Source organism: Columba livia, chromosome 1 (genome assembly GCF_036013475.1).
Source record: "Columba livia isolate bColLiv1 breed racing homer chromosome 1, bColLiv1.pat.W.v2, whole genome shotgun sequence".
Lineage (NCBI taxonomy): Eukaryota > Metazoa > Chordata > Aves > Columbiformes > Columbidae > Columba > Columba livia.
The window spans coordinates 153,451,648-153,463,670 of record NC_088602.1 but is presented as its reverse complement, the minus strand read 5'-3'; positions in this window follow the sequence as shown (position 1 = coordinate 153,463,670).

Below are 12,023 nucleotides of genomic sequence, written 5' to 3'. Positions count from 1 at the left end.
TGTGACTGTATTCTGGTTTACAGCACTTCTAGTATGGGAGTTTCCTATACTTTATACAGGTAGAAGACTCCTGATTTTTTTCAGGACTTGTGAACAACCAGCTCCCAGATTTTTTTCTTCCTATGTGGATACAGAAAGATGCCCAAGAATTGAAAATCACACCTTTTTAACATGAACACGCATGGAAGAATGGCAGCTAGGTTTCAGTACGTTATTTATCAAAGCCAATGAGATCTCTGTCAGCAGTCACAATGGTGCCACATAATGAGGCCAGCACATCCTCATTCAGCAAACGAGAGACCAGAGAAGCCACAGGCTTGCTGCATATGGGATCAGAAGCACCAAAGGGTCTTATATCAAAAGGGATTTTTCCAACATGACAGGTTTGCTCTGCTTTGCATGTGCTGTTGCTTTCAATCCCTTGGGACTGACTGCGATGCTTCCTACACAAATTACTTTCACTCATAGAAACACACTCAGAGTCTCGCATGAGGCGTTATGGCAAGATATCCAATCCAGTGCAGCGCAGGCAGCACCTACACCACCGACTGGCTTCCCTGCCTGCTTGCCCAGCCCCTGCAGCTATGTCATTGCATGGACAACCTCACACTCAAGGGTTAACTTCAGCTGTACTGGCAGTGCAGCCGTGCCCTGAATGTGGACCTGGCCTGGATGCCACTGTTTTCTGCAGTACGCTGTGCTGCAGGCAGCAAAACCCCTCCAGGGCCTTATTACTTCTAATTATAACACCTTGCAGACATGCAATGTTTTGGGTGAGTTTGGCACAGTATTTTATGTTGCTTTGGATTGACTGAGGCAAGCGCCATCAGCTGAGCAGCTCCTGAGGCATGTTCATCAGCAAAAGTGGAGCTCCCCAATTAGTAAAATTCGGCCTCTCCTGCATGAGCACCAAAGTGCTGCAGAAAGAACAACTTTCCACCAGCAAGAGGCTGATAAAGTGCTGCTGCTGCCTCTGCCAGCACTGGCTGAACCACAGGGAGACAGGGCTCTGTGGGTGGGCAACATCAATGGTGACATTGGGCTGGGAATTGGGAGATCGTAGAACAGTTTGGGTTGGAAGGGACCTTCAAAGATCATCTAGTCCAACTCCCTGCCATGAGCAGGGATATCTTCAACTAGATCAGGTTGCCCAGAGACCCGTCCAGCTCGGCCTTGAATGTCTCCAGGAATGGGGCATCTACCACCCCTCTGGGCAACCTGGGCCAGTATTCTGCCACCAAGATCCCTGCTGCTGTCCCTGTCTCCAGCACCTGGGATCACCAGCTACATGACAGGACCTCCTTCCCCTGCCTCATCTCTTGCCTCATATATTTCTGGCAGGAGTTTCTCAAGGCAGAGTGCGCCTTTAATATGACGCTGTGCAACAATGTACTCAAAGGAATCCAGTTTCAAACAGAGCCTCCATGTGCTGCTACACCAGTGCTTATGAATGATCTGGACTTAATGTGATTTGTGAAAAGACCGGTATGCTTGGTGAAAAATTACAGCTCAGATCTCTCCTCCTTTTTAAAGCCACTATGTGTCTGATAGTCCACACTGCAGCTCACAGCTGTGAATGAGCTAACTGCAGCACCAGTAACAGCCTTCCCACGGGAGCAGAGCGCCCAGCAGCCACTCATTCATCCTGCTGGGACCATCACTCTCTTGTGACCGGGCACTTCAATACCCATCTCAAAAAGCCAAATGGGTTCCTTATCCTGTTCTGCAGCCTACAGTCTAGGCATAGCTGAATGGCCTGCATTTGCAGGAGCAGGACACATTTACTTGTTTAAAAAAAATAAAGACCAAACATTTTATTGACCCCTCCAATGGCATGTCTCAAACTCTGATTTAGGAAGTAGGTTTGCATCATTTTTAAATAGAAAATACTTGAGTTGCTCATGAGGTGCTGGGTGTTGTATAACATATGCAGAAAATCTATTGGGTCCCCATAGAAAAAATGGCTAAATGTGGCTCTATATTTTTTTTAAATGCACTTGAGAACAAGACTTCATAACAAGCATCACTGAGAATCTGCAACTGTCACCAGAGCGAGTGGAAACGTAAGTACTATCTTAGAAGAGCTCTTCTCTGACATACTTAAGAAATAAAGTCACAACAGCTCCTTCACAGTAATCCCTCTGAAAAATCTAGCTGGAGAGATATATTTCATATACAGGCAGAACACTCAGCTTCTCTTCCTTCCTGGGCTCTGGAAATGCTTTCTTTCGACCTGAGATTTTCCTTCTTCTTCTTCAGCTTTTACCTGATGAGTTCCTGCTCATGTACAGCCTTGTTCACGTGATTGACCACCCTGAGCTCCAGCTGGGCTCCTCTATTTTTTTGACAATCTAGCAAAAGATCTGAGAGTAAAAAAGGTGACTTCTGAATAAGAACATCCAGAGACTTAGCACACTTAATCATATTAATTTTATAGCTTTAGTGAATTTGTCCAAATAATCGCAAGCAACCTAGTAATGACTGCTCTTCTCCCTTCTCCCTCAGCCACATTTAGGAAGCAGTACAGCTAATGGAAGCTGTGTTTCTACATATTTGCATCTTCTGCTCCCCAATAAAACCTGACAGTCCCAGCCATAACCAACTCCTGCCCTCTGCTTCTAGTGCCATACGCATGGACAAGATGTTGGACCAGCACTGGCTGGACTGAGCTATAAGCCTTGTTGCCTTGGTGGACCCTTGTCTGGGCCCACCGCCTTGAATTAATGAGCCTTTACATACATCCACTGAGAATATCTAATCAACTTTAAGACTCCTGAGTTTCTCTCAAAGTTTGCTGGATTTGGCTCGTGGGATCAAAGCGTAATGGTAGTGACAAACAGATAAGTCCCCCTGCCCTGATACAGGGGGCTGGAAAAGGTGTCCATTCCATGAAGCAGGGGGCAAACTCCTCCACTCTTCTGTGGTGCCCACCACTCTTCATCTCCTTCCTCTACCTGTGCAGTGGGTTAAAATACCACTGCAATGGTACATTTCTGTGAGGTGAGGAAGACTCTGGGCAAGGCTGAGAGTTACATCCCTGTATCCCACAGCCTCTCCAAGGGGACAGCTGCCCATGAGCAGGGTGGTAGTGGGGATCTTTTCTGAGGTGCTATTTCCAGCCAGCGCATCCTCCCATCTCACGCTTTCTGAAAGCCTCTCAGTCAATTTTTTAGTCTCCTGACTTCACTGGATGTGCTCCAGATGGCCCACACCTGCACACAACCCCACTAATTACACTGAATGAATAAATGCTTCATCTAGAGAAAATAAAGGAGAAATAAATTAACTCATCACCTTCCCTGGCTGTATTATCAGGGTGTTTTACAAAGACAGCATCACTGGAAATGCCCCCAAGCTTTGGGAGAGTCACCCAATAAAGTCACCTGTGTATGACCTGGAGGATGGACAGCTGCTGGCAGCAGGTCCCAGGCAGCTCCTTGGGATGCTCCAAGCTTTCTAAGTGGAAAGCTGTCCTCAGCTTCAGCTGGGGAAGCTTCCTCCATGGGAAGAAAATCCCCCTGTTATCCAGGGTGAGGAGGGGCTGTGAACAATTGGCATTGGAGCTGGCCCTCCAGGATGACCTCCATGCTCCCAAGGTTGTCTGACTGATACCCTCACACCTTGATATTTGAGAGACAGCTCCCAGGATTGCGAGTAGCTTGCTTTACTCTTGAATAAGAAAATTCAGCTGCTCTTACCAGAGCTAGTGCACAAAGCTGCCAGCATTTGAAAAGCATTTCAGGAGAGAGTCCACCTCAGAAGCCTGGGTGGCCCCAGTGCCATCCTGCTTTGTGTCCACCCTGGGGGAATGTGGCCTCTTTCTCTGCCATCTTCTCTAGCCACTGAGCTTCCAAATCCAGTACAGAGAGCAATATAAATATAATGAGTCCTTTGAAGAGCTACAGAGAAAGAGGCTTTTCGAGGAGAAAGAAAAATATGGGGGAAATGCGAAACAATGAATCAAGTTTTGCTGTACAAAAATTCTTGCTTTGTTTCTCCAATTTACCCTGTTTCTTTGAAAAAATAAAGAAATAAACCTTTGCTTTCTGATGAGGGAAAATAAATGTGTAGTTTCAGACATTGCCCATCCCTGCCCAGGATGTGGTCAGGCCTATCCAAAGTTCTTGAGGCATTTGGGAGAACGAGCAAAAGCCTTACGTGGGCATGGGGTTTGGAGGGTGAAATCATGATCTGCATGATAGAGGTCAGGACTGAGCACTTTCACCACAGGTCACTCAGGAAGCAAACCGTTACAGGAACAGGCAAATGTCTGCACAGGGTTTCAGTGAATCAGTATTTCACAGCAATACAGGTTACAGAGGGGAGATGAATTCCAGGCTGCTAGAGCTCACTAGTGGTCACGGCCCCCAGTTGCTGTCCTCACCCCACACCTCACAGTCCTCAAAGGGCTCCCAGGAGCACCCCCACATCTCAAATCTCAAAACAAAGCCCCAAAACTGCTGCACAAGCTGCTGCCTGTGCCAGCTGTCCTCAACAAGCAGGTCCAGGGACCTTGAGCTCCTCAGAGCTGCAAAGGGGTGGGCTGGGACCAGGACTGCAGAGCCTATTAAAGCGACCTTCAGTCACCCAGGGATGCTCAGATGTCCGAGAGGCACCTGAACACGCACTGCGTGTTTCTGCAGAAACCTGCTTGAATGCACAAACCCGGTTGCTTTCTCCTAACAACAAGTGAAGAAAATTTGAAACAGCCACATCAGCTACAGGGAAGGATGGAATCAAAACCCCAGAGAGCAACACACACCCTTGCTGGATAAAAGCCTTGAGATAAGTCACCTGCCTGGGCAGAGCATGTGCTACACATGGCACATGTCGGAAACCTGGTTTTACCAAAGAACTGGGACAGTGATTCTGGCATAAGCTCGGGTATTTCTCCTTTCCAAGGGCACCTGCTTGGGAAACAGGGCCTGACTAGTAATACAAAAGAGATAAAATAGGAGCAAAAGTGAGAAAAAACCCACACACAATACTTACAGGTATAGAAACAAAACATAATTATGCACACACACACTTTCATTATTTCATACTCTTAAAATAGGAAAGGGCTTCACTCGAAAAGATAACATATTTTAAAACATCGAAGCATTATTTCTTGTGTGTGGGGTTTTTTTAATTTGGTTTTGGTTTTGTTTGGTTTGTTGTGGTTGTTCTATATTTCAAGGGTTCTCTATAAAGGTTCCAGTATTGTAAAAGAGTCTGACTTTCTGTCTCTCTCTGTCTCTGCCTTCCACAGCTGGGAGAAAAATCTAAGTTTAAATATGAAAGCCCCAAAAAAAAGGCTTTGAAAATAAGCTGTGAAGGAACACTCTGTATTTGAACTCCACAGAGAAAATTAAAATCAAGGGAGACCATAGAGCTGAAACTGTAATACATCGAATTTTTATATGTATTTATATATATATTTCAATCAGAGGACTCAATGCCTTACTGCTTTCAATGGGACTTTTGTTTATGTAAAGATGGAAGAACAGAGCTCTGTTTGACCATGGCTCTGTGCTTTGTCTGCTATCTCCAGTCTCCAGATTTTTCCTCCAAACTTACTCCCCGGCTCCAACAGAGCTGGCTTTCCACAGCCAAGCATGTGTGGTGGCCTGGCTGCCTCCCTCAGCACCCTACCGCCCTATGGGGCGCTGTCATGTAAAGCCAGCCGTGCTTGTGCCCACAGGGACATTGCCTTGGTGGCTTTCTCACCTAGGGATGAGACCGCTCTTGCCACAGCCTGAGCTGCCATCGGGCTGGTCCCCATCACCTGCAGCATCCAGAATGGAGGGAGGCAGAGACAAAGGCTGTGGAGATACTAACCCGTGGCTTGCCTGATGATGGTTGCATGAAGGCCTCTTTGGCAGCTTCATCAGCCGTTCATGGCCAGGCACACCAAGTTGAGTCTTTCCTAACAAAATCTGACGAATGACCACCCCCCGCAATGCCCTGTGTCCTTCTGCACTATGTGCATCATCCCACAGCCACGAAGCACTGCGCTGCGAATGGCCCTAGCTCTGCTAGGAACAGCAGACATATGCTGCAGGTTTTCTTACACATTGATATATATACGCAGCCTGCTGCTTCTATCCATCAAGTCTTAAAACATGGCCCATTACTACAACATTTGAGCACGAGACTATACGTGGTGCACGCTACAGCCCCAGTGAAGTGTCTCCCATTGCTGTCAAGGAAAATAATTTCTAGGCAACAGAACACTGGATAGTAATTCAAGGGAACAGATAAAGTTTCCTAATAAGTCAAAGGAGAAGGAAGGCAATTCCTGCCACTTTTGCTATTATGGTTTGTAGGAGCAATCAGGAGGATGACAGGAAAGAGTCTGTTTTAACAACAGTGCTCACTCACCAGCCAGAGAGGGGAGAAAATTGTTGGAGCTTCTATCAGTGTCTCTCAGCTTCCTCAGTACCACACGTGGGGTTTCCAGGGGACAGAGCCGTGAGCGTCGGATCACAAAATGCTCTTTCTCCACAATATCTCCAGTTTTGAAGAAACCTATTGCCTTCATTCCATGACTTCCCACCCAGGAACAAACACAGTACCCACCATCACGAGCCACTGTGGGCTTCTCTGACCACGAGCGCTGCATGGATGCTAAATGCTTAATCACAGTATTTTCTGTCCTCTCCTGTGAAGGCAATTCTGGTTCTACCCTGGTTAACTTCCAGAGGGAGTGGGAGACCTGCTTTCCATCCTCACCCATGTGTGTTCTAGTCACAGAGACACGACAGCAGTGCCTTTGCTTTTGATTAAAAGAGCTTTTGGTGTCAATTAAAGTGCACAGACCCAGCTTTTATCTTCTGCTCCCACTGGTACAGCTCTCTTTTGAGATGCAGAATCCCTCAGTGGAGCGATTACAGCAGCCTCACATCACCGGAGACAATAATTCTCCAGAATAAAAGCTAAACTATGGAGGGAGATAGAGTGGGTGACTGTGTACATAAACATTAGACTTTGTTTGCTAATGCAAACAGCTCTCAGGGTAAAAATGGAATAGCAGAAATATTCAGTTAAATATTTAGCTCACTGGGTTTACATATGGTGACATATACAGAGGTGGTGTTTGCATGGCTGACACTATTGGTAGTGTTGGATTTTTTAAGGATCCTTTCCCAGAGCATTTTTCTTGCCAGGAGAGTCTTCAGTGAAAGTGTTCAAGCATTAACAGATCCATCATTCACATACAGAGCTGTTTTTCTTCATTCTAAAGAACAGTTTGCTCCTTTTTTTACAAGGTATTAATATAGGAGGACCTATTCCTGACGCTCAGATACAGCTCCTCAGGTTTCCCACATGGGTTCAGATCTCAGCTGATGTAAGTCAGCATATTAATACAAAGGGAAAAGCAAGTCTGTGGTGGTTTTGCAGTGTTCATTTTTGTGCCTTTGTGGCTGAGCTTTTTTTGTGATAACAAAATGTAAATGCAGGAAGCCTTTTCTGCTCTTGGGTTAAAAATGCACAATCACAGAAAGATAGGATCTCCGAGCACTCATCTTTTATATAACATCCATGGTTATCAAGCAGTTTATACAGAATGCCAAAAGAGTCTGATCAGCTCCTGAAAGCTAGGAGGTTCATCACTTGAGATTAGGCAGTAGTGTAAATCCAACACAGTAATGTCAGCAGGTTAAGATCTAGTTCTTTAAGTAATAAATATGTTTCATTTATGTGTATATTCCCCCTGAAAAATAAACCCCAAAGCCAAGGACTCCCTCAGAGCACTTGCTGCTGCTAGCATTGCTGTGCTAAAGGATACAGATGGGAATCTTAAATTAACCAGAAGCTCTGCAGAAGAAAGTGAAACTTGAATTTGACTTTTCTCAACCCAACCAAGATGTAAAACAAATAAATAATGCCATTACCAAAAGGCAGAGTAGGATCCCTGAAGTAGCCTCGGGTTTGCAACTTAGGTCTCACATTAAGACTTTCTGGTAAACACGACGCTTTGCCCAAACAGACCCTGAGGTAGGAAGGAAGTTAAGTCCCACCTCAGCCACATGCTTGAGGATGATAGATTTCAGGTGCACATCTAACTCCTGATCACCTGTGATAAGTCACCTGCCACCTGTGTAATTTACCTTATGGCTCTGAACAACAGAGCCGGATCCTGCTGCAGCATAACCAGCCTCTGGTCTCTCAAAATCATGAGGCAGGGACTCAAAAAATGCACTCACAAGGTGAGTTTACTATGCCAACCTGAGACGCCTTTACTTACCTTCTCATGTGTGAGTCCTAGGGGTCCCCTTTTTCCATCTTTCCATCTCATCCACACACAATTAGAGGTAAAACTCTTCCTCCTTTTTTTTTTTTTTAATCTGAAAAGAACAACTGAAGTGGGAAAGGAATCTCAAGACTCCAGGTGCTGGGAAAGAAAAGCACAAACACTTGAGTGCACACATTGAATCTGTGAGGACACTGTGAGAAGTGCCATTTTTTCTGGTCCATCTGCAATTAATTTGAGAGCAGCTACTACTTCCAGGGCCAGCAGGATTGCCTTTTCCTGCCTGCTGAGCTCTGCAGCAGGTGAGTTTCAGAGGGATGAATTCCAATTTAATTACCAGAACACAATTTTCCTTTAAAGAAAAAAAAGCCCAGCCAACAAACTGTTCTTACATTTCTCTCAAAATGAACACATACACCATATAAAAACGAAAAAGGTAAAGCAAAGAAACTTGACTGCCTTTCACTTCTAGGAGAAGCCGGAAACCCATTTGATACTATGTTTTAAAATACAATTTTCACCAGCATTGGATACCTTAGTTGGAGGACACCATGATGGATGGATTTTATTTTTTCCTCTGTGAAAAGCTTCCTTTTCCTCTCTTAGGCCACAAATGTAAATATAGAAATAGATCATTCTGAATTGGTCTGCTTGCAATGATTTATTTAATGGCTAACCACAGTGTCTTGGGCTACTGGTACATAATTTAAATATGTCACACAAATACAGCACTTTGTTTTCAATTCATTCTCTTGCACATATTCAATACACTGAGCATGTGAAAATAATAAATAAAGCGAGGCTTTGGTTATCAATTCTGACAGGGTTCATGGTCCTTCTAAATGTGTCTTTAAGTCATTTTAACTTGCGTTTGAACATAATGCTCGTGACAGGCATGGCTTGAACAGAGCTCTAAAATAAATACTGGAAGCCGCTTGCTGAAAGTTGATGTAAGGTTTAGGTCCCAGAGCAGCAAACATCCCTGTTTCCCTCAGCAGCCCCAGTTCTGGCACAGCCCCAGCAGGCTGAGGATTCCCAGAACCTCTTTACTAGCTGGGGTGGTGACCACCAGAGACCACTGCAGGAAAGAAACCCCCAGCCCTGAAATTCAGCTTTTGGCATCCCCCAGTTCTTCTTCCAAAGATGATCTGGATTTGGGTCTATTGGCTCTTTGCACAGAGGTGAAAGTCCCCACTGTGCCCCCCACCCAGAGGTGTGGAGGAAAACTCAGGGATGGTGAAACAATGCTGGGCAGGCTGCTCTTTGCTGATGTTCTGCACGCTTTCAGTACTCTTATTAAAGCTCTTTGCATGCGAAAGCATTGCAGCCCACATTTCACACATAATCATTTAGGCTTTACCATTGGATTAATTTTCAGATTGCAATTAAAAGCTACTCAAGCATGCATCATTTTAAGAAAGAATGCACCTTTAAGATTTAAGGATACCGCATCTTGCTGCGGGAAGTTAGATCTTCACTGAAATCTAGTCTGCTTTGATTAATAATTGATGACGTTTTTGCATAGGAAAGTCAAAAAAAAAGAGGCACTTTTTCTATTGATCTGAGAGATTCAAGTAAATGAAACAGATGAACATTTTTGCCTACATTTGTTAACTATTGATATAATGGCAATACCGAGCAGAAGTTATTTCACGATATATAGAAATTTAAGGCTGGAAATAGAGAAAGTCTCAAACTGCATCATGTTCAATTTTTTTTTAAAACTTAATTTGATGTTGAACAGATGGAGAACTTGTGTATACTGACAGTTCAAGGTAATGCATCTATTACCCAAGTATTGCAATATTGTTAACATACAAGAAGTAGTGGAGATTGTGCAGGCACTTAAATGACTGAAGGAGTTTTAAAAACGTGGGGGTAGATCTTGAGCTGGGGGAAGAAAAAATCATTTAGAAAGTGCAGTTCATTAGTCCGACCTCATGTACAACTTTTAAAAACAGACATTGAGAGAAATAATAATAAAGATGCAGAAACAAATGGAGGCAAAAATGCAGTGTGATATTAGAAAAGACAGATTGCATCAGACTCAACTTGTTTGGGTATCTACTTATCTTGATTAGGGAAAATGGTAGATCTAATCTACGTGGGCTTTGGTTCCATTTGAGCTAGGCCCACATGGGAAGCTATCAGTAGAGCTGAAGAAGCCATGTGGGTTGTGTTTTGTTTTTAATTAAATGCCCTTGTTCCAGTTCACACCAACAGAACATTAGTCTTCTTCCAATTCCAGCAGCTTTCACTGAGTGTGTAGGTTGATTCTGAGGGCTGATGAAGACAGAGGTTCTTCTCCAAGCAGAAGCTGCCATGGCTTCCACGCGACTGACAGCAGACTCAGCAGATCTGGTGGAAGATTTGCCCGGGTAAGGAGCAGCAGTCTGTTGCACTTGATCTGTAGGAGAGGTTTCAGAGCTAAGGTGAGGAGATTATAATTAACTAGCAAGGACACACCGGGAGGGCATTTCCAAGCAATGAATATTTAATTAGAAGAGCTGGGAGGCAGAGGCAGTCCATAAAGGAAAACTGATGAGTCACTGACTGTCAGTTTGTGCCTTCTCAACACAAAGTTATTTCCATTGGAAGGTCAAAAAATTAAAAATATTACTGGGTCAAATTTAGCCCCAGAAGTTTTGAAAAAAAAGAGCAAGAACAATGGAATTATTTCCATGAGATCATTTTCTCTTCCCAGCTACATTTAGCTAGTGGCAAGTACTGCTGTTCTTCAGTGTTTGTGGTCCTGTCATTTATTCCCAAGCTCAAATTGCCCTTTCAGACCGAATGCCCTGTGTTTCAGAAAGGCTGATTTAGTGTACGTGAACATTTATAAACGTGTCTTCCTAAAAAACAAAACCCACCAAACAGAAAAACAAAAAAAAAAGCCATTGCACACAGTTCTCCCTAACAGGAATACAAAAAGGAACAAGTGTCATGTGAGAAATGTTGGGTACTGCCGGGGCAGGGCACATCAATACCATCAAGATGATGAACAATGACAACAAATCAAACTAGCCAGAAGCACCAACCCCTTTGAGGCTTTTGCTTCTTGTATTTCATATCATTCTCATACCTACTGCAACACACCAATGCTAGAAAGCAGGTTTAAATATATAAAATTAGTTTGGTGTATGAAAACAATTAAAGTTGACATTGCTCAAATGAGAAGTGAACACATTCAGACAGCTTATATTTACCTTTGACTACAGCACTGCACGGGCCAGAGCTGGGGAAAAAAAGCAGTAGACTTCTTTCCCTTGAGAGATTAGTGGACAGCGTGAGTATCCACCCCAGTAACAGATAAGTTAGACGTCCAAAGATTGTCATGGTTTGATACACAGTGTTTTCTGTTGGATGGTTTTAGCCTGCAGTTTTATACTTAAGAAATTGTTCTGGGCAGAGACACCTGGGTGTGCATGGGTCACTCCTAGAAAGACCAATATCATGAGAGCTGTCGGGCTGTGCTCTGGTTTCACCTAGTTGGTAAATCAGTATCTGGTGATTTCCCACACGATTAAGGTTAAGGATGTGAAACTGGATTCTGTGTCTATGCCTATGCAACTAATGAGCTAACCCAGTGCCCCCAAAATCCACGAGCATTGTGTATTGACTTCAGTACAGACAGGGTCAGACTCTACGTCACCTTACTGCCTGTAATCTACCTCACAAGATAAAGAGTTTAAGAAAATAAAAATCAAATCAATGACAAAACCTTTGTTGACTCTGGAGGCATGGGAACAAGCCTGCGGTGTGAAAAGCCAGCAGGATGCTTTTGGGC